The 26,916-nt window shown below is 46.7% G+C and overlaps 1 long non-coding RNA gene across 3 annotated transcripts in view; it reads left to right on the top strand.

The window, feature by feature from the left end:
- Positions 1-26,916, top strand: part of LOC121133505 — a 192,072-nt gene that overhangs the window by 116,864 nt on the left and 48,292 nt on the right. The gene's annotated exons all lie outside the window — the stretch shown is intronic.

The following is a 26,916-nucleotide window of genomic DNA, read 5'->3' on the forward strand; positions in this document are numbered from 1 at the left end:
ATTGATCAGACACCAGCTGTGCCTGTTTTGCCTTCAGATTGGGTTCATTTCCACCTTTAAAAGAATCAGCACATTATTATATTATCATATTATGCAAACCAAATAACCCAAAAAGACAGATAGTTAACAAACAGACTAGTAGATTAGGGATTGCCTGTGGGAGTCATCCTAATCAACTAGCCTGCTTATCTGCCTGTGATCAGGGCCCTGCATCTTTATCATTCAGCTGAGTGAAGCAACATCCCAGGTTCCCAGAGGAGTAGAAAGGGATTTCAATTACATATCTCAAATAACATGGGCTCCCTGGCTCTAAATAGCTAAAACCCAGTTTAAGTTAAGGAGACAAATAGACACTAATTATAGAGTAAAGTGGAGTCCGAAGCATCCAGGAAACTGACTGAATGCCTTTGTCCTCCCTCTAGTGCAAAGCTAAAGGAGCTACAGCCACCTCACAAACTTCTCTGTCTCCTCACAGGTTGGGAGGATGGGGTGGGTACAGGAGAGTCATCGATGAAGGGAAGTTGGGATGTTCCTCTTTTAACAAAGGCTGGCTATTCACTTGAAGACCCTGCCTCCGTTTGTCTTGTGTAATCTATGCCTTTGCTTGTCCACATTCTTATCTTTTAGGAGGGACCGTTTAAGTCCTAATTAGTGTGGCAGCTTCCTGGTGAAAAGAGTAATGATGTAAAGGTGTCAGGGCTCGACTCATGCTACTGCCCACGGGCTGTGTGATCCTGGATACGCTGGTTTCCCTCCTTAATACAGCGAGATCTCATAGGGACATGATAAACGTTTAACCAGCTCTCCGTGGGGTACAGGGGAGACCTGATTTGTAACTCTTGCCAATCTCTCTGGCATAAATATTCCCATTGTGGCTGATGTCAACCTGCCAACCTGATGTTGCGAAATACAATAACATCTGGTAAGAATAGTATCAATTAGTTCTCATGAGAGGAAAGGTGGAGATGGAGAGCCATGGGGAAAGATACAGAGCAGGAGACCCCAGGGAGGGAACTGTGGAAGATGTGAGAACCTAGCTCCACGGCTCCAGTAGAGACCGTCCTTGCCTGTGGAAGGTTTTCATGCTGGGAGATACTATTATGGGAACATCTGAGCATAAAACGTGTATCCTTGAGGTAGACTTTGTTGAGTTGTCTTGAAACCATTGCAGAACCACCAAGGGCAAGGATGCAACATGATGAAAGAAATTGGGGACCAGACACAATAGGTGGACACCAGTGAGAGGAATTAAAAGGGAATCTGGGGATCTAGAAAACCAGGAAGATCCATGGCAAGGATTCTTTCTGTCTTTCTCTTATGGACCACATGATATCCCTCCCCACCCCTGCCGCCTCTGGTTCTCAAGAATCCACCCGTCTCCTGCATACTTTCTGCATTCTCTTCTCTCCTCATCACTTTTATATGATCACTTCCTTTTCCCTCTTCCTAACCAATCTTAGCTTTTCCAGGTCAACCTTGACCTACCCATGACACAGCTGCTTAGGGCATGCTTCTCTTCACTGTGAAAGATCAATGTGGTTAACTCCATTTTAATACCTGTTGCGTTGTAAAAACCATCAACCTGTGTCTTGACTGGTCTTGTTTCAGATGTATAATATACCTGCTCCAACATGCTGGGGTCTAGTGGCAGGGATGACGATGTGGGAGTAACACCAAAGTTGTGGTCACATGACCACTAAAAGAATAGGGGTTCAGTAGGACAGGCAGATCTTACAACACATACCAGTGGGCAGGCATCCATAATATCATCTCTGTATAGTCTTTGGATTTAGAAAATAAGGAAAACAGTAGGGTCAGAAATGACTAAAATTCCCAAGACTTGTTAATTGGAATTACATGTGAAACAGTAGCAGAAAAATGGGGAAGAGTGTAGTGGGGCATCTGAACGGGGTGGAAAATGATAAATTCATTTGATGCAAGTCAAATTCCTCTGTTGACACCAGTCACATTCCTCTGATCCATTCAGTAGATGTTCATTGAATGTCTACCATGTGCTAAAGACAGTGCTAGGTGGGTACTAGGGAATAGGTAAATAAATATTTTATTAGATTTTCAATTGTCACCTCCATTGGTGACAACTGAATATTCAATAAAATAATGGTAATGATTGCATCTATGAAGCATTCGCTGCATACACAATGCCTTGGCTAGACTACTAGCTCTTTAATAGTCTTAGGAGGGAGAGCCTATGAATTTCCCTTGTTATCCAGGGTTGGAACTCAAGATCCTGTGAGGACAAATCTCCAGGAGCCATGCACTGTAGTATATAAGGATAATGTGTTTCTGGAGCTGAAGAGGGGTCTCTACTGTGGATGGATGGATGCTAGAATGTGCCTTCATAAAGATGTGCACCATCATCATGAGGACAGACTGAATTTGTAAAGGAAGAGATGTGGTTAAGGTCAGAAAGAGGAGGCAAATCCAGACTTAGGAGCAGTGAAGAACCCAATGGGGAATGAGGATGGTGTGAAGTCTGCCAGGATTGGGACTTCCATAAGGAAAGACCAGCTGATGGTGTTAATGTCAGAATTGAATCGAGAAACTGAAGATAGTGGAAAGGCACTAGGCAACCTTGCTTGGGGACTCAGGTAGCTGTCCTTCCTGGTCATGTGATTCACTGAGGACAAGTCTAGACTGGGGAGCAGATACTGTTCAGGTTGATAAGAAATCAGTGGATATTGTTACAGATGATGCTAAAGGAATAAGCCACACGGTAGTTGTCAGAATGTGGTCCTTGGACCAGGCTTCTTCATCACCCAGAAAGCCAAGAGGACTATAAGCTCTGTGGTGGTTCCTAGCATTCTATGGCTTGACAATCCCCCAGCTGATGTGCCCTTGAGACAGAGGGCCAGAGACCTTGGGATAGCACAGCCTTGTTATCATACCCGGAATGTCACATCTTTCCAGGCATGCATTTTGGGGGGCGTGAAGACCTCATTAATGCTGGGCATGGTGACCCACACCAATAATCTCAGCACTTGGGAAGATCAAGAGATCAAAGTCATCCTCAGCTACATAGCAAATTCATAGCTAGATCCAACTCTGAAATAAACCAAACCAAACCAAAACACTATCCAAAGAAAGAAAGTCCCCCACAAGATAATGCATCAGTGGAGGAATGAGCTCCTTCGGGTATCCGTTGAGCATAAACCGTACAGTATACCCAAGTACACAGGGGAATAACTGGTCAATAAGAACTCCCTGCTCTTATACATCTTACCTTCTACAAGGAGAGAGAAAACACAATAAAACACCTGGTAGTCCAAGTGCAGTCACACAATCAAAATAATAACATAGTGAGAAATCTAAAGGTCTCCTCTACAGTCTCAGAGGAGCTCTCAGTGTGTGTGGTGTTTGGATGAAATCTGAATTCCTTCCCTTTGCACACAAAGAAACAAGTCACACAGAGACATGGTCTGGGTAGAAAGATCTATGTATGCAAAGGGCCTGAGGTGGGAAGATAATTGACTTGTTCAAGGCTTGGGTGAGCATGTGGTGTGGGTGGGAGCTGGTCAAAAAAGGGGAGAATGACCATGAGACAAGACAGGACATTGACTAGTACTACCCATAGTGGGATAAGAAGGGCATACCAGGAGCTGGGAAGACCAGTCAGTCAGTGAAGGCCTTGCCTTGTAAGTGTGAGGACTGGAGTTTGAGCTCTAGACTCCACGTTTAAAAAGGCAAGCGTGGTGATATACACCTGTAATCCCATCTCTGCAGAAACAGGCAGATCCAGAGACAGGCAGATCCCAGGGCTCATAGCCAGCCAGTCAGGCCTACTTGACGTGTGCCAGGCCCAGTAAGAAATCCTGCAGGGGCGGGTGGGGCGGGGGGCGGCGACCAAGAACCAAGAGGAATGATACCTAAGGTTGTCCTCCACTCTCTACACACATGTTCACATGGACTCCTTCACATAATGCATCTATACACTCATGAAGAAACATACTTGCGCACACACACATAAACAGCACATACACACACAAATAAATACACGATTGAATTTCTATTCCCCAGCAAAGAACAATTTCTCTGAGAACTTAGCTAGAAACTTGTCACCTCTGTTACTTACAGCAGTCAAAAGATGGGAAGACCCCTATTGCTCACCCAACAATAATGGGGAAACAGGGTTTGGTATGCCCATTCATTAAGATGGCATTCAGTCATGAAATGGAGAAGCCTGTGGTGTAGGTTAAGGTGTAGCTGAAACTTAAAGATAAGATGCTAAGTGAAGCAAGCTAGACCCAGAGGTTAAATAAATGTGAGGGTGCACTTAGAGGAGGCTTTTAGAACCATCTGATGCACAGAGACAGGAACAGACCAGGAGCTAGGGCCATCTATGTGGCATTACTGTGTGATGGGAATGAAACTTTTGTTTGGGGTGATGAAAACATTCTGGAAACAGACAGTGGTGATGGTTGTGCGACGTTGGGGACGGATGTACTGAATGCAGCAGCTTGTGTTCTGCCTTTCTTAGAACAATAGAAAGCTATCACACAAGCTGCCAAATGAGTGGTCTGTGGATGTATGGAAGGAGGAATGCGGGAAGGCCAGTGTGGGCTTCTTCAGATGGTGGTGCCTGGGACTGGAGAGGTACCAACAGAGATGCGCCAGAGCGACAGATGCGCCAAAGCTGATTGGTGCTGCATGCATGCAGGTGGTAGGAGAGGAATGTCTCATGGGATAGGTCTTGACTTGAGGCACAGATACACAGTAGTATCTTTATGTTTAGAGAGAAATGGTTGCAGTGCTGGTGGGGACAATAATATTATTCTTTTCTAGTGCCACCCAAGAGGAGTGTGGCATCTTAAGAAAACAGATTTGGTCTCAGTTTTTAAAAAATAAGCAATCTATGTTACAGTTGTGTAGCTTGGTCCTTCTGTGGGACTCCTAACAGTGGGAATAGAGGCTGTCTCCGACTCCTTTACTGGCTTTCGGGACCCTGCTCCTTATATTGAATCACCTTGCCCAGCCTTAATACATGGCTAAGTGCTTAGTCTTACTGCAAATTGATACCCTATGTTTTGTTGATATCCATGGGAGACCTGTCCCTTCTTAAACAGAAAGAGAGGAGGAGTGTATTTGGGGGGGGATGGGAACAGGGGGAAGTTGGGAAGGGATTGGGAGAAGAAGAAGCAGGAGAAACTGTGGTTGGGATGTAAAATAAATAAATTGATAAGAAAGAAAAAATAGTCAAGCAAAGCTATCTTTCTAGCATCATCTGTGAGCAAGGATGAGTGACATGTAGGAGGAGTCAGGAGTGACTCCACATCACTAAGGTTGCTATAGATATGTATGTGAATGGTGGATGAGGTTACCCCAAGAGCCTCAGAAACCCTCATTTACCCTCACCTGAACCTTTGACAACTCTGTCATTTTCTCATTGCTATGATAAAATACCCAATAAAGGTCACTTAATGAATGGATGTTTTATTTTAGCTCACAATGTGGAAGTGCAAGCCCTCCTGGTAGGGAAGGCATGATGGTGATAATGTGGCTAATTTTCATTGATTCTTTTTTTCGGGAAGCAGAGAGAGGTGAAGTTGGTGCCCAACTCATTTTCTTCTTTTTATTCAGATCAGGCCCATGGTATGAATGGTGCCACCGATATCCAGAGCGGGTGTTCCTTCCTCAGTTAAATCTTTCGGGAAATACTCTCCTAGACATACCAAGAGACATGTTTCCATGGTGATCCTAATCCAGTCGAGTTGACAGTGAAGCCTGATGATCACAGGGGCTCTTGGAAATGAATTATCAATGCACATCGACACAGAGATCAGAGATGATCGCCAGCCCAAGGTGGTCAATGGGTCAAAGAGGGAGTTTCTGTGTTCTGTCCCACCCCTTGTCTTGACCTCCCCCCCCCCCCCCCGTTCCCTCCCTTGCCTTCTTTTCCTTTCGCTTCCCTTACTTCTCCTTCCCTTCTCTCTTTTCTGAGTGAAAAGAAAATAGCCTCCTGGTGTGTGCCCTGGCCAGGGCCCTGGGAACTTGACGATGTGAGGTCAGCTGATCATTCTAGATTTGAACTGGAGCCCAGGGACAGTTTCGCTTCCCCTTCTCAGTCAGGTCCCAACTTCAGGGTCTTGCAGATAACAGATTCCCTGTCATATCATCACAGACAGCCTCCTTGGCTCAAATCACTTCCTGCTGTGCACCCATAACACATAGATTGGAGGGAACTTCACTCCAGAGAACTTATTAGCAAAGATCCAGGCTGGGTAATTACAGTTTGATAAGCTCCTACCAGCCTATAACTGGCACAGATGAAGTGCTAGGACCATCTCTCCACAGGCGTGGGGGGCAGCAGTACCACCCCGCTCCTCTGTTCCTCTCTGCCCTTGGCTCTCCCACTCCTGCCTCTTCCGGACTCTACATTGGCTCCTGAGAATAGGGGGTAAGGAGACTCAAGAGACGCTTGAGGTCAGAAGTCAGCGCTATTCAGGGATGGGGTTGGGGATGAGGAACTGACCCAGTTACCAAGCCAACAAATCCAGCTAGCCCGAGTGGATGGCTGAGGAAGAGGACCACACTCACTCAGCATACAGGTGTGGGCCATGGCACTCTCTCAGGTTTGGCCCTCTGGCCCTCTCGGATGCTGTTCCCTTCTCCCTCCTGTGACCGATGGATCGTGGGAAACAGAGACTCTGTGAAGTGTCTCCTTTTGTTGTCCCCTTGAAGCTGCTTTTTCACTCTCCCTGCACCATGGTTTTCACATACTCCTCTAAGGCATTCTTTACTACATTCTGGACACTGCAGCACAAAGGAGGGACCATTCCCAAACACGGATGCAGCAGGGCCACTTCCCATGTCACTGGGTAATGTATTAACGCCGAGTTAGCATGGATGCGTTTTTTTTTTCCTTGCCTCATTTTGTTTTTATTTTTTAAGAAACAGACCATTGCAGGATCATATGCTATTTTTCAGGCCCAGTTTTCTTCTTCAAGGTTTACAGTGGTCCACTTCCCTTCAGTGACTTTAATTCTTATTTTTTTCAAACTACCGAACAATGTAGCCTATTTCTATTTTCAGTGTCTAGTTCCTGAGCCTGAACACAGTTATAGACACAACATTATCACAATCAGAATACAAAATAATTCAACCCAACCTCTATTGTACTGTCCCTCTTTGTAGACACACTTTCCCCATCTCTTAGTGTAGAACTGATCTCTTCTACACCACTAGGGTTTTCTTTTAAAGAGATGGAATAAATGGAATTGCATGGTAGGTAGCCTTTGGGATCTACCTAAATTGTGATGTGCATTGCTGGTTTCTCCTTTGTATGCCTGAGTTGTACTCCACTGTTGGGAAAGAAGATGCAACAGAGTATCTCCTTGCTTCTACTAACTGTGTCTCTTGATATTTGTGTATATTGCTCTTCCTCCTAGGGCCGTTCTCTATCCTCCTTTTCTGACAAACACCTCATTCTTCTTCAGACACTAATCTTCTTTGGAGAGACCTCCACAGACTCCAGACTGGATGAGCTTTCCCATACCAGGTGTCCCTGCCTGCCCTTCCCTTCCACAGTGAAATTGGCTCACTTGTCTAAGTTCTCTATAAATTTCCAAGCTTTTCTGGGCAACTGTAGCAATGATGGCCATGTTTCTATCAACTGGCAAGTGCCAACAAACTTGTTGCATGAATGAATGCCATATTTTCTCTAGTATCCCTGTGGTTATTTAAATGAGAAAGACACCCATAAACTCATGTGCTTTAACATTTGGTTCCCAGTTGTTGGAACTGTTTGGGGAGTATGAAGAGGTATGACCTTGTTGTAGGAAGTGTGTCACTGGGGTGACTCTGAGGTTTCAAATGTCCCATGCCTTTCCCAGTTATTTCTGCTCTCTCCGGACTACAACTTGTGGATTAGATGTAAGCTCTCAGCTACTGCTCCAGAATCATTCCTGCTTCCATTTTGCCACACTTCCCCAAGTGATGCATGGAACTTTAAGCCTCCAATAAACTCCTTCTTCTATAAGTTGCTTTGCTCATGGTGCTTTGTCACATCAGTAGAAAATACCTCAGTTACTCAGCTTCAACCTTTAGTAGTAACCTGCAGCTTATGCTTATGGGCTAATCAGAACTAGGGTGTTTGTCTCTCAGAAGACGCAGGATGCATGCATGTGCTTTGTTCTTGTGTGTTGCATAGACTTTCCTCTTCTTTTTAATCACCATTCTCTTTTCATAGCAAGAAAAAGAAATTGAGAATGCCTGCAGTGATAGCACAGTATCATAAGATGGTTGGGTTAAAGTGGGGTGGTCAATGAATAAGAATAAAGCACTTAAGAAAAGCTAGAATGTAGAAATTCATGCCTTAACACCCAAGCTTCCTAGCAACCAAAGACAAAGGGGAAGCCATCAGTAACAAATTTTGTATTGTCCCTAGGTAAAAGTTACACCTGTTGCCTTGGAGGAAATGAAGCTGAGGGAAAATTCTCCTGATGATTTTAAAATACAACACAGAGATCTTTCTTACATTAAATGCGATAGCTAAACTCACGTAAATTTTCCTTCAAGCGTCGCTTCAGTGCAAACTTAAAACAGTATGCCTAAACACAAGCCAGCAAATCTCCTTTTACAAAAAGCCAAAACCACTTGGTCCAGATGCATAGCTCTGACTACCTGCCTTGATCCAGGGATAAACTCTAGTGCACCTATAGTAGTAGGTGGACTGGGTATCCTTCAGATAATCCTCCGTGAATATTATTTCTTGCACCCAGGCTTTGCCTGACAGCCAGCAACAGACAATTTGAGTTTATGTTTTCTGTCGAGGTTGTGGAGCACTGGCATTCTGTGCTGTCAACACGGGGTAGACCTACACCCTTTGCAAATCAGCCAAGAGACAGGAGCATCTCCATTCCAATGTGAGATCCATTTGCTATTTGCCCCTCAAGCCCATCCTGGAGGACCACCCACATCCTAAAAGTCACAGAAGGGAGATGAAGCCTCCCTTCCTCACTTTCATGCCCTAGTTATATGCAATGCCAGGAAGATCCCTTTGGAGAATTTTGACTCACTTTCAAGAGCATTTGGAAAAGAGAACATCAAGAGAATTTCCAATCCCAAGATTAAATATGCAGAAGAGGACAGAGAGTTAGCTACCTTGGGGATATAGCGAGAGTATGCCTATCAAGTGCAGTCTTTATTGCGTTTCAAAAATACAGAGCTGGAAGAAGGCTGAGCAAAGACTTCCCAGCACCTCATGTTACAAATGACACAAAGACACTCAGCAGGTTAAACAGGCTGCCTGAAGCCACTTGGCATGTAGCTAAAAAAAACAAAACAAAAACAACACACCTCAAAGTCCTGTGCTCTTTGCAATTCCTATTACAGATACTAACATATTAAAATCCTACATGCTAATGTAATGTAATAATTTCCTGGAAAAATAAAAGAGACAACCCTTATCTTTAGAGATAGAAGCAAGGGGGTGGGAGTGGGAGGGAGTATTTCCAACTAAAACAAAAGGAGTTGAAGCTATTTCTGCTGGAGAGTTATGAGTCATAACTACTGGCCACCAGCAGAGACTGGGGTTTTCTTACTTATATCCTTTAAAAATGTAAGGGCTGTTTTTGGCCCCAGAGAACTTCGGGGGGCTAACCCATTCAGAGTCGCCCACACCTTCCTTGAGCTTTCTTCTGCCTCCAACAGTGTCTTCCTACAGCCAAGTCCGGGCATGTGAGCACCATCGGCCTACAGGCCTGCTGGCTGGCCGCTTGCTCATTCTTCCAGGCACACTCGTTGTGCAGGACCACAGCTTTATCAGAGTCTCAGCAGGAGGTATTTGTCACTTCAGAGAGTGCAGATGAAGGGCTGTGATGAAGGGACAAGTCACAGAGGTGTGAGCAAGCTGGGGAACCAGCGAAGCATGGTGAAGACCAGAGACCGGAAACAGGGATAGACAGAACAGGGTGGGGCTTGTCTGTCTGTCTGTCTGTCTGTGTGATCTCTGTGAGGCCTCCAATGGCCAGGCCCAATGACAGCCTGGCAGGTGCAAGAGCCAGAGGTCAGTCTCCTAGGGTCAGAGCCGAGGGCAGATGGAGGAGGAGAATGGATCAGGGCAGGCCAGGACAAGTGAAGGATTACCAGCTCAGTGGGAGCAAACCCCACTCAGCTACCACTTTCCTTTGGCTTGGGAGAATCCAGACATCAAGTATAGAAACAAAAAGGACACCCACAATCACCCTAGTAGTGAGTGCTATGGAGAAGGAGAAAAGCAGCGGAAGAGAGCTCAGGGTGGGCAGAGACGTAGCTGAGGAGGAGGAGGCTCAGAGCAAGGACCTATGGACGATAGCTGAGGTCTTGGTGGCCTTATTCCAGCGAAGATGGAGAAGCACTCATTAAAGACAACGGTAGGGTGGGGACAGAAAGAAAGGTAGTTCTGTGCTGTCCCGAGGCACAGCCATATAAAGGACAAGGTTTGCCTTTGGTCTGCTGCTACTCCACTATAGTACTCACTCACAGAGGGACAATTGTCTTAGAGTCCCCAGACTCAGCCCAGCCGTGAGTTTTTGCCCAGGGAGTCTTGGTTTCTGCTGTTCATAGCAGCATGCCCACCCTCACACACCATGGCAACAGACTCACTCACTGTGATGAGGAGGCTTCTGAGCTTACTCAGTGAGAGACAAGCATGGGGAGGGTAGGCCGCTGTTACCAACTGCCAGGCAGTGACCCAGAAAATGCTGCAGACTCCAGAGCCTTCTCCCCAAGAGCTGGAAGAGAGTGGCAGCTTGTGGACAGTTGGCAGAGCACCCACACTAAATCAGGGTTCTCTCATGCGGTCTTAGGGCTCTGGAGCTGGCTATAAATTGTATTGTAAGGGACTCACACTGTCTTCCCTGTTCCCTTCTCTTTCCCCCATCCCTCAGACACACACACACACACACACACACACACACACACACACACACAGGTCATTTTCTTCTCCTTTCCCTCCCCTAGAAGTGTAAGATTCTATATTGTGTGACTCAGAATGGCTGTTCTGGAAGGACTTCCTGGAAGAATTGGCCTTTAAACTAAGATAGAATAAGAGTTGGTCTGGAAAAGGGAACACCAAGTCAACACCCCAACTAGACACAGGGGATGTAAGAATCAAAACAAAGAGGGAGGCAATGTGGTGGTTTGACTAAGAATGCCCCCATGAACTCATATATTTGAATGTCTGGTCCCTACTTGGTGAAACTGTTTTGAAAGGATTAGAAGGTGTGACCTTGTTGGAGGAGATATGCCACTGGAGAGGGCTTTGAGGTTTCAAAAGCCCTTGCCATTCCTAGTTAACTCTTTCTCTGCCTCATGGTGGTACCTCAAGATGTAAGCTCTCAGCTACTGCTCCAGTGCCATGCCTGCCCGCAGCCATTTCCCCATCGCGATGGTCATGGACTCACCCTCAGAAATCTCGAGACCCGTTAACCTCTTTCTTCTCTTAATGCCTTGGTTGTGATATGTTTTGTCATGGCAGTTGGAAAGTAATTAAAATGGGAGGAGGGTGAATGAAGGAAGAGGAGGAAGAGGAATAGAGGGGAGGAAGTAAAAGGAGGGAGAGGAAGGGGAGGGGAAATGAAGGGAGGAGAAGGGACAAGAAGAGGAGTAGGAGAAGGGGAAGGATAAGGGGAGGAGGGTAGGAGGAAGCCCAGAATGGTCAAAACATGAAGGGAGCGAGATCCTGAAGACGGCTCTGAGTGGGTTGCTGAGGTGTACCCCCCCCCCCAATATGAGCTCCTGACTGGAAAGTTTACAATCTCTTTTACTTCAGGAGTGCTTTAGAACGTGTAAGATGCTTCTTTGTCACATGTCATTGGATTGGAGTCAGAGCTTCAAGGACAATGGGGCTGGGACAGGAACTCAATACTCAGCAATCTGTTCCAACAGCTGGAGCCCTGGGAGGCTGTATGACACACCTACCTCTGGTCTGAGAGTCATCTGTCTGTCACCACTGACCACTGTTGCTGTCCTCTCCGAGGTGACCTGCCTCAATAGCCAGCTCCAGTTAGCTGTGTTGGGGGGAGGTGCGAGGGGACCAACAGGCAGCATTGGAACTCATGGAACAAGGCTGTGTGGTTTGTAAAGCCATGAGTGAATGTGCCTTGGAGAGGCACAGCCCTGAGGACTACATGTCCTGAGGGTCTCATGCTGTTATTGAGCATGGCTCTAGTTGTTGCCTTCATGGTCACCATGTCCCTCATAATCTATGGGTTGTATGAAAACTTAGGGGTTTCTATCCCTCGCTGGACAGTGTCACTGGTACTTACAATAACAGTGATTGACTTTTCCCAAGCATTAATGCTGCAGCTGATTAATGATTCAACCACTACCCTCAGAAAGAATACAGACATGCAAATTGTTAGTAAGGTTAGATTAAGATGTTTTTGTTATTGGTTTTCAGGTAGAAAATCTTGGGAAACAATTTAAGGTTTAGAAAGACTTTTGATAGTTGAACAAGGGACTCATTGAGGTCGGGGAACAGGAACAATGGTAGCCTGGCTATTGCTGGCTGATTTACCTTTCTTGCTAGGATGGGTTGGTGATCAAAGGTGATTATTAATTCCTTGTAGCCATTTCTGCCTTCAGCTTCCTGATATAAAAAACTGTTGATGAGTGGATATGTACCCTGAGGATTTAAAGTAGAGCTGACTGGCTGTTTTTCATATATAAAAGTTTAGATTTATGATTCTTTTAAGATTTTTATAAGATTACCTTTTGAGATAAATAATAAAGTGATTGATCCTTTCTTTGTAACTGCAAAATACAGCCTGCCAGTAGAGAACTGGCTGAGAAAAATTCCTTGCTTGTTTACACTCTGTTAATCTATAACAAGTTCCTTGGACATGAACTTATGTGGGTTCTTGGAGATAATTTTTCACCTGTAATACATAAAATGTTTAATCATGTAAGGGATATGGAAAACATGTTGTTTTTTTTTAACTTGTATTCATTGCAATCATTCACTTAAAATATAGATTGTAACCACACAGTAATTTTTATACTGCTTGAGGGATTTTTGCTGGGGCGTATAAGCTGTAATGGAAATATTAAAGTTAGTCAAAAGGAAGTTAGTTAGTAGGCAGTTACCTCAAGAAAGGTACAGAAGGGATACATCGCGATAGAAGTTAGAAAAGACATAAAGTGATGAGGGAAGATGACAGAGAGACCCTAAAGGTGTGTGTGTGTGTGTGTGTGTGTGTGTGTGTGTGTGTGTGTGTGTGTTTTCCCTTTGTCACAAGCCCCAGAGAGCTAAGTTTTGCCCCCTTGCTGGCCCTAGAGAATTACATGTCACTCCCTCAGATAGAAAAGTCAAGCTGAGTAATTAGTTCACCGACTCGGTTATTCATGACATTAATACAGCTGCCCAATCCCCAGCCTGAAGACCGGATCCCAGCAAAACAAAAAATTTCCATGGCTAACCAGCCCCCAACCAGGCCTATGTGAGAGTGCACATGCTCAACCACCACAAGGCCTGGTCCTGCGCCTGGCTATGTGTCCCAATCTGGGTAGGTGTCCTCTCTGGACATACCCCAGCACTGCATGATCTGGTCTTCTCTTCCTGAACTGACCAGGGATTACAGGTTCTCAAGCTGGTACATGTCGTCTTGTGATCATTTTGCGTTCTTGGATATCCCATCTCACCAGGCTTCTCCTCATGACATTCTTCTTCACGCTTGTGTCTTCTGCCTCAGGTCTCCTGCTCTCCGGTTCTAGCAGCTGTGTGATCTTAACTGAGCTCTCTAGCCTTTCCCAGACCCTGCCTCCTCTGCCCCTTTCCCTGTCTGCTCCTCCTACCCCCACACTTCCACTCACTCCAGATATTATTCCCACAGCTATCCTTCACCAGAGAGAGGAGGCTTAGACCTCAGGGAATCTGGCATAGAAGAGCTTGGATTTGTCCCCAGACCTTCACCTCTAGGGGCTTAAAGAGCCTAGAAGGCATCAGGACTCAGCTGCCTTTGCACAGGGGAGTAGGGAGAGGTGGAGGAGGGAGACCCGGGCTCTGCAGGAAAGAGCAGCTATTAGTCACCAGAGGGAGAAAAGAAAGGGAATTGGTCAAACAGCAGGAGGTCCAAGCAAGCTCACACAGCCCAAATCAGCCTTGAATTTAATAAGGGATGAGAATGAGAGGCAGTGATGGAAAGACATGACACTGTGCGGGTCTGGCCTCCCTCCTCCAGTCTACATGGAGGAAGGAAGGTGAGTGGTAGACGTGTGGGATGGAAGCTGTCTAGGAGTCTCCTAGGGGATGAGAGAGGTAAAGGAAGCAGGTGTGAGTAGGCCAGGGCTGCTAGTGGTCCTTCTGAGCATCTCCAGAGCTCCACAGCACCCTTTGCATCCCAGCAAAGAGACAGAGTCCTTCCTAGCAGATTGCAGCATAATCACAGGAACGCATACTATTTAAATCAACTCACCAGTAGTGGGCGTCACCTTTAAATTTCAGGCTTTGCAAAGGTGCTGGGAACTGTGTGGCTGTTGCCTGCCAGTTGGACTGGACCACCAGGGACTTGAATCATTGCAGCTGCGATCCCTGGGCATGAGACCTTTGTGAGATCATATAACCAGAGATTTCAGGTTAAGATACCGGGTCCCAGCTGCCCCATCAGGCTCTTGGACCCCTCATATCCAATCTGCCATTTAACAAAATGAGTGATGGAAAGAAAACGGAGGAGATTTAGTTAATGTCGCCGTCATGGGTAGAAAAACAAATAAGGGTCAAGTGACCCTTGATTCATCTTTTGGACGTGGCAAGGGGTAAGGGGTATGCATAATTAAGCACCTGGGCTGGGTGTGGTCTGGTTGACCACTGCCTCACTTCCGGTTCTGTAAGGCTGTCTGTCTTCACTGGAGGGAAGCTTTCTGATTCTGGGTCTAGTCTTAGTATCATGGATAAGACACTGTGGAAAACACCTCTTAGATATTTTCTAAGGGACTGATCTTTGGCTGGCCCTCACAGCTGAGTTGATAAAACACCTTGGGGTCACATAAGACTCAAGACTGCTATCTCAGTGGGCTCAGCCTGTTTGTTTAACCTGCCTTTAAGAGAACCTTGGAACAACCAACCTTACTTGCCTTGGATTTCCTAGGTAATCAACTTTTACAACCTAAGCCAATGCATAGCTGTAATCTTAAGTTATGTACTCTCCCATGCCCCTGACCCAGAGTAATGCTTGTGTGCTATGATAATCACTTGCTGGAAACAGCAAACAGGCAGAAAACAGCTTTATAAAATGAATATCCATCATAAATACTGGAAACAGCATTCAGATACTGCTTGATAGCATTTGTTTGTTTGTTTGTTATCTGGGTCAGTTGGAGTCAGTGACTTAATCCCTCATAAAACTCTGTTAAGGAAGTCTGAAAGAATCTCTCATTCTTTCCCCATGTGATGCTCTTTGTGCTCTACAGTGGAAGAGAAAGGAAAGCCCTTTGTTAGGGACAGACACACAGGCACAGGCGCAGGTACAGGGACAAATTCACAAGATAGCCTTCAGGCTGGCAGAGACAAAGACTCACACAACAGACAGACAAGGAGGGCAGAAGACACAGGCACAGTGAAGCAGAGAGTTCAAATCTGGATGAAACCACACCAAGAGGAAGTGCCTGCTGAGTCATTCCTTATTTTAGTGTCACCAGCACCTTACTGGTAGCTCTGAGTTTACTACTGATGTGTTCAAACAACCCACAGAGTCCTGAAATTTAAGGTGCTTCAAGAAGAAAGAGTAAAGAGACAAGATCAGAGTCAGGGGGACAAGCTGGAATGAGTTAGGCCAGAGACCTGGGCCCTCCTTCAGTCAGGTCTCTCAACATTCCATCATGGAGGGAGGTTTATGGGACTCTGGAGCCTTCACCAGATCTCCAGGAGGCTGCTCTGTGTGATAATATGAGAGGTAAGCAATTTGCTAGGGTGGGACATTTGCATAACTACCCTTAAACTTCTCCAAGGACTCTTCAACTCAGTCAACTTCCTAGTGGTATGACTGCCTTTGAGCTCCCCTATCTGCCTCTAAGTAAGCCTCTTCCGTTCACCAGGCTGGGCTCGGCTGGGACCTTTGGTGTGCCCATGCCTCTCTACTGCCACAAAAGACAATGCGTGATATGGATCAGAGGTGAACAGTTGGGGTGGACCTAGAAGAGACTCATCTGCACACAATTCAACCTGGGTGACAAGTAAAACCAATGCCTACAAAACCCTTCAATAATTCAGCTCTACAGCAGCTGAGTTCAGGACAGCTTCGTGGAGAGCATGGCCAGGAATAGGCTCAGGAAGGAAGGAAGTGTGGTACATATAGGCAAAGGGAGGGCAATTCCAGCAGGGAGACGACTCCAGCCTTAGCGCTTGTGATGGGTGTGTTGTTGTGTTTAGGGAAAATGAGGGCAAAAGGGAGCAGAAAGGAAAAAAACAGAAACAAAACAACAAGCAATAAGCAAACAAAACCCCCAGGAATGACGGGCGGCTGATGTCCTCTTTTGTTCTCTGGTGAATGTGCAGGCTGCTCTAGCCACCTGCTCGATGTCATCTTCCCTCATTACCTCCCTAAAACTCTCTCTATGCCACTTGTGCCCTGACATTATCAAGCCATGAGAAATTCCTGGAATATGCTGTGTGTTCTGCCATCTGATTTAGAGCTATTTTGTCTGACTTGGGTTTTCTTTTCTCTCTTTTTTCACCAGGCTGACATTTCCTAAAATTCTCAGGACAAGCCCTATTCTATAATGACTGGCTTAGTATGCCCCTCTTTCTTGGTTCAGAATTGAGGACCACTATGGTATAGTCTCTAGAGTGATTGGAGTGTTTACAGACCATACCATTTGCATATCTTTGTCCCTACTAGACTGTGAATCTCTTGAAGAGAGAGACTGGTCTTAATAGCTTTATGTCCTTAAGGTCTGGCAGTTTCAGCACACAGTAGGTATTTTATAAATAAATATATTAGAAAGGGTGGATGTGTCATTCAATATCTTTCTATGCTTAGAATCAGTAATCTAAATTCTAGGAATTTATTCTAAAGAAATACTGCAACAAATGAAAGAAAAGAGACATGTGTGTGCAAATACTCACTGCAGGATTATTTTTATTAGTGTAAAACTAAAAGCCACTTGAATATCAATGACAGTAAACTGAGTCACAGCCTATGGTGTCACCATTGATGAGAATAACCCCTGAGGCTATGTAATAATGTAAAAGAAAAATGGTCCCTACACAATCTACAGTTTGAGAAATGGTACATTCCTTATATATTTATTCTGATTAGCATTATGTAATACTAAAATCAAGGACTAAAAGAGAATATACATAAAGAAAATTAGTTGCCAGATTAGGTTGGCTAACTAAAGTGATTTATGTTTCCTTTCTAAAGTACCTTGTAATACTATTATTATTATATTTATGTAGAGAAAGGAAACAGAGGTTCAGTTCACAAGTCACCCAATCCTGGGCTTTGTCTGTAAGAGGGAATTTGAAGAACAACTTGTCCTTCCATGAAGCAGCCTCAGAAACTGGTACCTAAACCCTCAAATGCTCTGGCTCCTCCTATTATTACCCTTAGAAGCCATAGCATGCTCCAATATTTTAATGCAGCTCCCAGTGGTGGAGAGATGGTTGTAGCTATTCTCAGCATCTTTGTCTCACCTGAATCCAGCCTTGTTTTTATAAAGTCTCAAAGGTACTTCCTATCACCACTCTTGTCACTTTGGTCATTGCCTGATCTTCCCTGTCCCTGCTCCCTATTTACTGCAACAATTGCAATTGTGAGTCAGTTATTTATAAGCATCACGTTCTAGGCTAAAGGAACCAGCATCTCCATTTGCTAAGGTTATTCTTACTATACAAATCTGTCTGGTGTCCTAGAAAACCATGCAGACCCAGGCAAATAAGCACACTGGCCATCCTTGTACACAGTTTCAGTGTCTATGCTAAAGTTAACTTTCTGAGCCAGATGAACAAATCCCTGCCATTATATGGAGCCTACATCCTAAAATGTAGGAGAAAGCTGACCAAGAAAGCAATAAACAATTTATGTATGCTTTTCAAAATTGAGTGCCAGATACTATGAACATATATAACAAAATCAATGGGTTTTGCACATGTGAGTGGGTGTTTACATGGTCACACATATGTATCTGAGTAGTGTGTGTGTGTGTGTGTGTGTGTATGTGTGTGTGTGTGTGGCGGTGTTTTGTTTGAGGGCACAGATGGGCCCCAGAACAGTTGTCATCTGAAAGAAATGCAACTGTTAATCAAACAGACAAGAGGGAGTGTTTATGGGTACCTCCTGGGGTTTTAGGTCTTGTCTGCTATAGTATGGTGTGTGTGGATGCCCAAGGGCTCCTCTGTGTGTGATCCAGAAGTTGGCCTTGGTTGTCATCTGCACACTGGGCTTTCCACTTGTAATAGAATGAAGTGTAGACCCCAGACCTTGTTTTCTGTCATTTTTGCTCTGGGAGTACTTAAGCCAGGGATCTAGGCTGAATGCACCTCTTGCTCCACTGCAACCCTTACTTATGCCTTGTAGGCCTTCATGGGGGACAGCACGAGGGGTAAGGACAGGTAGGGGCGGAATTGTGTTCCAGTGTTGAGGCCCTAACCCAGCAAGTGTGACTGTGCTGGGAAAAAGGAGAAATGAAGATCAAGCGTGCTGTCAGGCTGGGCCTTAACCCAATAGGACTTGTGGCCTTACAATGAAGGACACTAGGAACTATCTCTTTGTTCATATACAGAGGAACATGATATGTAGACAGAGGGAGAAAGCAGCTTTTTACACCCCAGGAGGAGGCTGCTCACTGGGAATCAGCTCTTCTGACACCTAAATCTTAGACTTGCAAGCTCTGGAGAATACATTTCCATTGAGCACCCCCGCGCCCGGGTGTTCTGTTAGTGAGCCTAGATGACTAAGACAGGGACATTTTACTAGTTTCCAGTGTGCTCTCCCCAACCAGTTACAGCACACAGCACCAGGGGCTTAGGCCACGGATATCCCATTGCACTAACTGTGGAGCCAGTCCAGAGGAGGTGAACGCTAAAAAGCTAGTCATTCACGGAGGTAGGAACAGGAGACAGGATGCCTTCAGTATCACCAGGAAGGAGTTGTGGTCTGTTGGGAGAGACCCCCTACCATCAGGCATGTGGGAAGGGGGCAGTAACCAAAGCCCAAAGTCTGGAGACCCCACCTTCTTCCAGAATCCAGAACTCTTTCTTTTGGCTTTTTGCCAGATGTAGATTAGAGCCTGTACACTGTTCACTATTGTATCCCAATCTATCCTTATGACCAAGCTCAGATATAGAGGCCCTTGCATTTATCCTTGTTTATCAGGTGAGCAACTTGAGGTTCAGAGGCTAAGGCCCTTGTTCAAGGTCACACACCTACTGAATCAGAGACCTTGGTCCCAAATAAATTTGCCTACCTCCAAATCCTGTGATTTTTTCTTCACCCCATGCCCTGGGAACGAGAAGCTGTCAGATATTAGCTTGATTCAGGCTGTCCCTCTGCCCACTGCCAGCAGGAATCTCTTCTCATTCTTGTCCTGTGGTCAGGGAACATGTGTCCCGGGGTGAGAGGAAAGCCCAGAGCTATTCATTCGACAATTGTGCCTTTCAGTCTAGATTTGTTTTTTGATTTGTTTTCTGTTTGTCTTTTCTTCTGGGGAGGGAGGGCGAAGTGGGGGAGCGGCAGCCTTTTCTGGGAGCTCTGTTGATTTCTGCTTCTGCTGTGTAGGGATTTTCAATGACGAGGCTTTGATTTTCCTGCCTCCTTGGGAGAGTCATGCAATTTTTAAAAAACCCACTGGCTCTAGTAGTCCATTTCTGCTCCATGTCGCCTGCTGAGGAATCCAAGGCCTCCAGACTGGGTCAATTTTCCTTCTCCCTATTTTGCAAGAGATGCAGAAAAGTCCTTGACTTAGGGTGCTTGACTGGGGTTGAAATGAAGAGAGCATGTGCGTGTGCGCATGCATGTGCACATGTATGTGTGTGCGTGTGTGTGTGTGTGTGTGTGTGTGAAAAGCATCAGGGAGAGGCTATCTCTATCCAATGTGTCTTTGCTGTTTGGCATCAGAGTTCTTGAGTTGGACCACATGAGCCTATAGTCTCAGCTACGAGGATACCTTGCACAGCCAGAAGAGGACATGGGTGAGCATGCATCTGCTCAGGTCAATTGCACACCCTGGAGAGTGCAGATGTTGACATCACACGTATGCTCAAGCATCAACCGAATACACTTAGATACACAAGTGTACTTCCAAGTCTATGTGTGATCTCAGGTGTGAAGACCTCCACGAAACACATAGTCAGAGACTTGCCGTGAACAAGTCTGCCAATGCGTTACTATCGGGTGATTCTGTGAGCACGTGAACTCACAAAAACATGTATGGGGCACCAAGACACCAAGGTCAAGTCTCCCTCTGGCTTTCTACAGAGTAGGTATTCTTCAGTATAGATAAACATACATTTGTGTTTCTGTTTGTGCGAACATATGGGCATCCCAGGGCGTGTCTTTGTTGGTGTGTGCACATTCCCCAGTGTGCATCTGCAACCCCAGAGCACATGTTCAGGGGGAACTCTGGGAGAGAGGCACCGGGATGTGAGGCCGAGGATGCAGGGGCTCATTTGCATGGTGTTCCCCTGTGTTTGAGCTTGCTGTGTTCACAGCCCTGGAGAATTTCAGACAACAACAGTGACACCAACAAAGAGGAATGGAAAATGATGTAACCCTGCATACATTTCTGGAGCCTCGGGAACGGTCCCCGCACAGGCTATGATTCCAGCAGTGTCCGTTACCATGGCTATGGCTAAAAAGACGCTGCTGGCTTCTGTTTATTTTTAAATCCCCATCCCTGTGACACCCCTTTCTGAAGCTCAAACCTCATTCTATCCACCCCAAGCTTCCTTCCCGCTTAGCTCAGAAGGTGAGATCTCAACCCACTCTACACTCTGAGTGGGTTCCCTCCAGAAATCCAGGTGCCTCTGGGCAGAGGTGGGGTGTTACTCTAGATCAGGAGGCTCCTGGCAAGCTGCAGAGCTCAGTGGAGCCCCCCTCCACCCCATGCTTGTCTTTAGTGTGAGCTCCTGGCCCAGCTATGGTTACCCAACTGCCAGGGTTAATGGGAATAAGGCCACACAGAGAGTGTTGCCACTGATTTCATGACAGCTGAGCTCACTGCCCAGGCTGGGGGTAATGAGGTAGAAAGAGGGAACCTCAGGAAGTAGGGTCCAGTCCCTGGTTTCCTTGGGCAGTTCTTCATGCAATCTAAATTTTCTCCTTTTAGCCCCCCTCTCTGATTTGTGCCTGGGTGAGGAGGAGGCCGAAAGGAGTGGGGATTGCCTGAGAGGGCTGGAAGGCTGGGTGAGGTGTGTCTTCCCTTGCTCCCAGGGTTTGGGCTTGGACAAAGACAGGGTACACTGAGCTGGAAGTCATGGGTGGTCCTTTGTACTTTTTCTAGTCCACGCTATCCTGGTACCCAGTTTTAGGTTCAGGGTAGCATAGAATAGAGAGGGCTCACACTGACATCTTCCACTGTGGTCATGAGCATCAGTGGTCCATGGCTTCTCTCCCCAGGTAGTTAGCTTCCTCGTGATAAGATGAATCTTTCTCACTCTGTCCAACATTGTTCTTCCTAGACAGTGCCTTGTGGAGAGGGCCTGTCTTAGTTACTTTTCTATTGCTGTGAAGGCAGAGTTGGGGCTGGCTTACATTTTCAGAGTGTTAGTCCATGATCGTCACGGCAAGGAGCAACATTGCAAGGAGTGTGGCAGTAGGAAGCAGGCATGGTGCTGGAGAAGTGGTTGAGAGCTTACATCCATCCGGATCCAAAGGGGAGAGAGAGAGATGGAGAGACAGAGATGGAGAGACAGAGAGACAGAGACAGAGACAGAGACAGAGACGGAGAGACAGAGAGAGAATGTGTGTGTGAGAGAGAGACAGAGAGAGAGACAGACAGAGAGACAGACAGAGAGACAGACAGAGACAGAGAGACAGAGAGAGAGAATGTGTGTGTGTGTGTGTGTGTGAGAGAGAGAGAGACAGAGACAGAGAGAGAGACAGAGAGAGAGGGGGGGGCCTGGTGTGGGCTTTTGAAACTACAAAGCCTACCCCTAGTGACAAACCTACTCCAGTAACACCATGCCTCCTAATCCTTCCTAAACAACCCAGCACTGGGAATCAAGTAAATGAGCCTATGGGGGCATTCTCATTGAAACCTCCACAGGGCCCTCGTTACGTAGCAGGCATTCAATGAATTAAAGCTTATCTAGTTGAGACTTCCAAGCCCAGAGTCTCCAAACCCAAGTGTTCCTATACAGAGTATTGGCTGTGTGCTTTTCTGTTCTCAGTTCAGCTTTCTTATTTAAAAAATAAATGAGGGGCAAGTTCCAGTTATCTCTACCCATCTAGCCTGACATTTCATGATTCTATTAACTAATTGAATTGGATTGACATTATGGAAAATGTTGAACAACAGGGTGATTTTTTTTCTTTGAACATGAACCAGATTCCCTGGGTCAGAGTCAGGTCAGCAGAAGGCAAAACAAGTAGACGACACCCCCTCTGTGTGCATGGATCCGCAAGGTCAGCAGGGCTTGCCAGAAGCCTACAGTGGAAAGCAGCAGGTGTGTGCCTTCTGAGAATTTTCCTGAAGAGCGGGTACTTTGGTGGCTAGTGGTCACAGGATCCTTTCCGTTGTGAGTCCCTGCAGTGGTTGCAAGGGACTAAAACAGGAACTCTAGAAATTTTTTCGATTTAAGGAACAGGTCAAGTCCTTCAATGGAAACAAATAAGGGTGTGGTTTGGTATGGCCAGGGACACAAGGACTAATAGGTTTTCTAGGACATCCTCTTTATAATCTCATTCCTTCTGATTGCTAAGAATTATGGTTTGAATTGTGTCACTAAAATTAGAAATAGGGTCTATCCTAACCTCACCCGTCATCTGCCCTTTGGTGACATGGGTGGGAAACAGATGCCCTCTCCACTCCCCTCCTCTGCCCATCAATGCCTGAGGCAGATGGGAGAGCCAGCCCTGCCTGAGGTCATAAGAGCAGGAGAGCTGCCCTTGCCACACCCCCACCAGCTGTACCTCTCTTGGGCAGCACAGTAGAGCCAACCCTGTTAGTGGAGGTGTGGGTGGTCCAGCCCTGAAGTTGTGAACATGGGAGAGCTGTCCCCACTACTATTGTGTCATGCAACAGTATGGGTGGGGGAGATATGTCCTCCCCCATCCTTTGTCTCTTACCACCCGAGACAGACGAGGGAGCTGACCCTCCAGCTGCAGCACTTGGGAAGATGGACCCCACACCTCTCCTGGGCATCACAGTAGATTTGACCCTGTTGACAGAGGTGTGGGTAAGCCAGACCTGAAGTAGGGAACATGAAAGAGCTGTCCTCATTACTCATCCATCCTGTGGTAGCTTGAGGGGGAGATGCCGTCCCCATCAACACCCTAGCAGCTGGAGAGCTATCCTTGAGGTCCTAAGAGCTGGAGAGCTAGCCCTGGCCCTCATCTGCTGTAGCACTTGGGAGAGTGGCTCCTAAACCAGGCCTTGGGCAATGGTAGAGCCAGCCCTGAAGGCGTAGGCGTGGGGAACCAACCCTGAGGACTTGAAAGCAGGAGAACTGGCTCTGCCTCTTGCTCATCGAAGCAAGGGGTGAGCTACCCAGGACAATGCTGAAGAGATCATCCTGGTGGCAGAGACAGGGGAGAGCCGGCGGGCTGACCAGCCGTGCAACTACCCAGGCCCAGAGCCAGGGTTATGTGTTGACCCACCCCAATATCCACCCCATCTGTGATCTGCTGGAGCACAGGCCTGGGGAACAGGTCTGGTCCAATGGACCCAGGGATGTAGGATCTCCGGGACACAGGCAGCAACAGGATGTCCAGGAAGAGTCCCAGTGAGGGACCAGAGACCAGGGGCTCCAACCAGACGGATGACCCTTTGGGTTTACTTTGTGACTCATTGTGTCACACTGCAGCTTCCACGATGAGATGAGAGTCTCCCTTTCTTCCTTCCCCAACTCCTTTCTTCTTTTAAATTTTATTTTTATTTACCTATTTGGGGTGGGAGGTGGGTGAGATCTGGAGACATAGAGGGGAGATGCGATGCGAAGGACACAAAGGATAAATAAAAAGCAAGTTACAAAAAGAAATGGGGTCTGTATAGAGGTAATTAATTCAGATGAGGTCATCCTGGAGTGTTTTATTCAAAGGGAGGACCCTGGGGCAGGGGCTTTAGCTCAGTGTCACAGCACCTGCCTAGCATGTATAAGGCCCTGAGTTCAATCCTCAGTATTGCCAAAAGGTGTGTGCATGTGTGAGTTGGGGTGCAGGGTGCGGGGAGGAGTGAACACAGAAAGGACACGAGAAGGTGAAGGTCATGAGACAATTGAGGCCAATCAGGCCAGAGTCAGTGGATGTCAAAGATTGCAGGAATGTCAGTGGCAACTCGGGAGGGGTGTGATGCAGGTGCCACCTTCCCTGTGCTCCAATCACCTTGGGATGTCCAGACTCCAGAGCCCCAGGGCAATGCATTTTTCTTGGTTTTGGCTCCAGACTGTGGCATTTGTTTCCTTTAGATGTAGACCACTCACGCAGTAAGAGATGCCATGTGCTGGAGGAAACCTTAAGGTCAACCATTCCCCACTCTGGACCCTCACGCTTCCCTCTTCCAAGATGTCACTCAAACACATTAGGTGGCAGGTGACATAAAAACAGGTGAATATCCTCAACGAAAGTGATTTTTTTCCAGCTCATCTCAGCTTTGCAGCTATTTCTATCCACCAGGAGGTCCCTCCTTCTTTCCCACCTAAATCCCACCTGCTGCAGTTCCAGGCCATTCTGCTTTATTTTGCTCTCAAGAGGCAATGATCAACTGGAACGCCCACCTCCAGAAAGCAATCCTTTGTTGTCTAAAAGTTACACATGGAATCTCCTTCCTGGTTAGCTGACAGCTCCTACCTTCCCTCTCACTCAAGGTAAACCCTCATCCCACAGCCTCTGAAACGCCCAGGCTCTCAGCCCAGCGAACATCCCTGTGCAATGACCTTGCCGGTGACATCCCCACCCCGGCCATCGCCCCATCCCTCCCCTGCTTCCCTGGGCCCTTCAGCAGAGTCCTTCCTAAGACATAGCTTGTTTTGTGTGCCTGAACATGCCTTGTCTCCAAACACAGTGTGGAGAGGAGTCATGGGGACTGAGCTGCGGTGGCTGCAAAATCCCGGTGACCGATGAGAGGGCCTGATTGCTTGTGCATAGCTGCTGAAAGGGGTCTTGACATTTTAAGTGCTCGTCAGAGTGAGGAATGACAGCAGCAGACAATGAGACACTTCCTCTTTGCCTTTTGCTGGCTATTAATAAGTGTTTCTGATTCCATAGAAGTGGGAGAGATTCTGGGCCATTGGCTTGGCTGCGCCTTGTAGGATTTTTTTTCTCTCTCTCTCACTTTGTCTTTCTCGCTGTATCTCTCCCCTCTTCTCCCTGCCTGCCTCTCCTCTGGCTTCCAGGGTCTCTCTCTCTCTCTCTCTCTCTCTCTCTCTCTCTCTCTCTCTCTCTCTCTCTCTCTCTCTCTCTCTCTCTCTCTCTCTCTCTCTCTCTCTCCCAGGTGTGGCTGCCTGTTTGTCTTGCAGTTGGATTTGTTAGTGATCTGGAAATGGCATGAAGCAGCTAGTCTCAGCCATGCCTTTGGCTTGCCGCTGGAATGTTGTTGGTTCCTGAGTCCCTGTCCTGACTTCTCCAGGGCTGCAGTGGAGTGGAAGGGAGGTTAGGGGTTGGCAGGGGGGAGAGAAGGATGGGAGGCTGGCACTGGGAAGTGGGCTGCTGGGAAAGGCTGCTCACAGAGACCATTGAGGCAACCTGTACATGCTGGGGCAGAGAGATGGGAGGCAGTTTCCTCTCCCACCTTCCCCATTTGCATCCTTCTCTCCCTTTCCATGCTGTTCCATTAGTGCTAGGGGCCATGTGTTCCTCCTCAGCCTCACTGGGCAAGCGGCTGCCTCTTGTTTTCAGAGAATGTTTTTTGGTTGGATCTCAGGAGGGATTGTTGGTATTCCTAGATTTATGGTTCTTCCTCTTCCCAAACTAGGGAGATCAACCGTTCTGATGAGCCCAGAATGTAGCTTTCCTCAGTGTTAAATCAGGACAGTGCCCAGTGAGCCCAGCCCCTTAGTTATCCCTCCTCTGGGTCACACCAAGACCTGACTCCTGGTTCAGTGAGCTGATACAGGGATTGATGGTGGTGAGCTGGACAAGAATCCTCAGACTGTAGAAGCCTGGCTTCTTATCCCAGCAAAGGAGCAAAGAAGAGTGAGCATCCACCCCTGACTTTTGACTCCTTAGGGGACCCACGTGAAGTGAGGAGCATGCCCCTGTTGTCAGGCTCCCTCTCCCCTCTTCCAAACATCCATTCTAGCCTGGACTCTAGGTCCAAAGCCTTATCTCTTTCTTCTCATTCAATTATGTAGACAATATGAGCTTTGCAGGCAGAAAATTACATGCTGCAGCAATTGCGCCCTTCTCTGGACTTGAAGCTTGCTGGGTTGTGGTGTGTAGTACCTTCTGGATACCCAGCCTTGCCCCAGGGCCTCACTTTCACTTAGTCAAGTCTTAACCAACATTTAAACATCATTTGATAGCTAATGGTGTTTCTATCCCTTGCAACTCCCTTGAATTTTACAGCTATGTGAAGCCAGATATCCAGCAAGCCTTCTGCATCTGTGGCTTTTGCATCCATGGATTCAAATAGCCACAGATAGGAAACATTTAGGGGGAGGATGCCCCTGTACTGAACACGTGCTGATGTTTTTCTTGTCATCACCCTTAAATACAATGGAACTGCTGTGTGCTTGGTATTTATATTGTATTGGCATCATAAAGAACGCAGAGTTGCTGTAACAAATGTGGGAGGGTGTGCACAGGTTATCTGTAAATACTGTAC

Source organism: Mesocricetus auratus, unplaced genomic scaffold, assembly GCF_017639785.1.
Source record: "Mesocricetus auratus isolate SY011 unplaced genomic scaffold, BCM_Maur_2.0 Super-Scaffold_100022, whole genome shotgun sequence".
Classification (NCBI taxonomy): Eukaryota; Metazoa; Chordata; class Mammalia; order Rodentia; family Cricetidae; genus Mesocricetus; species Mesocricetus auratus.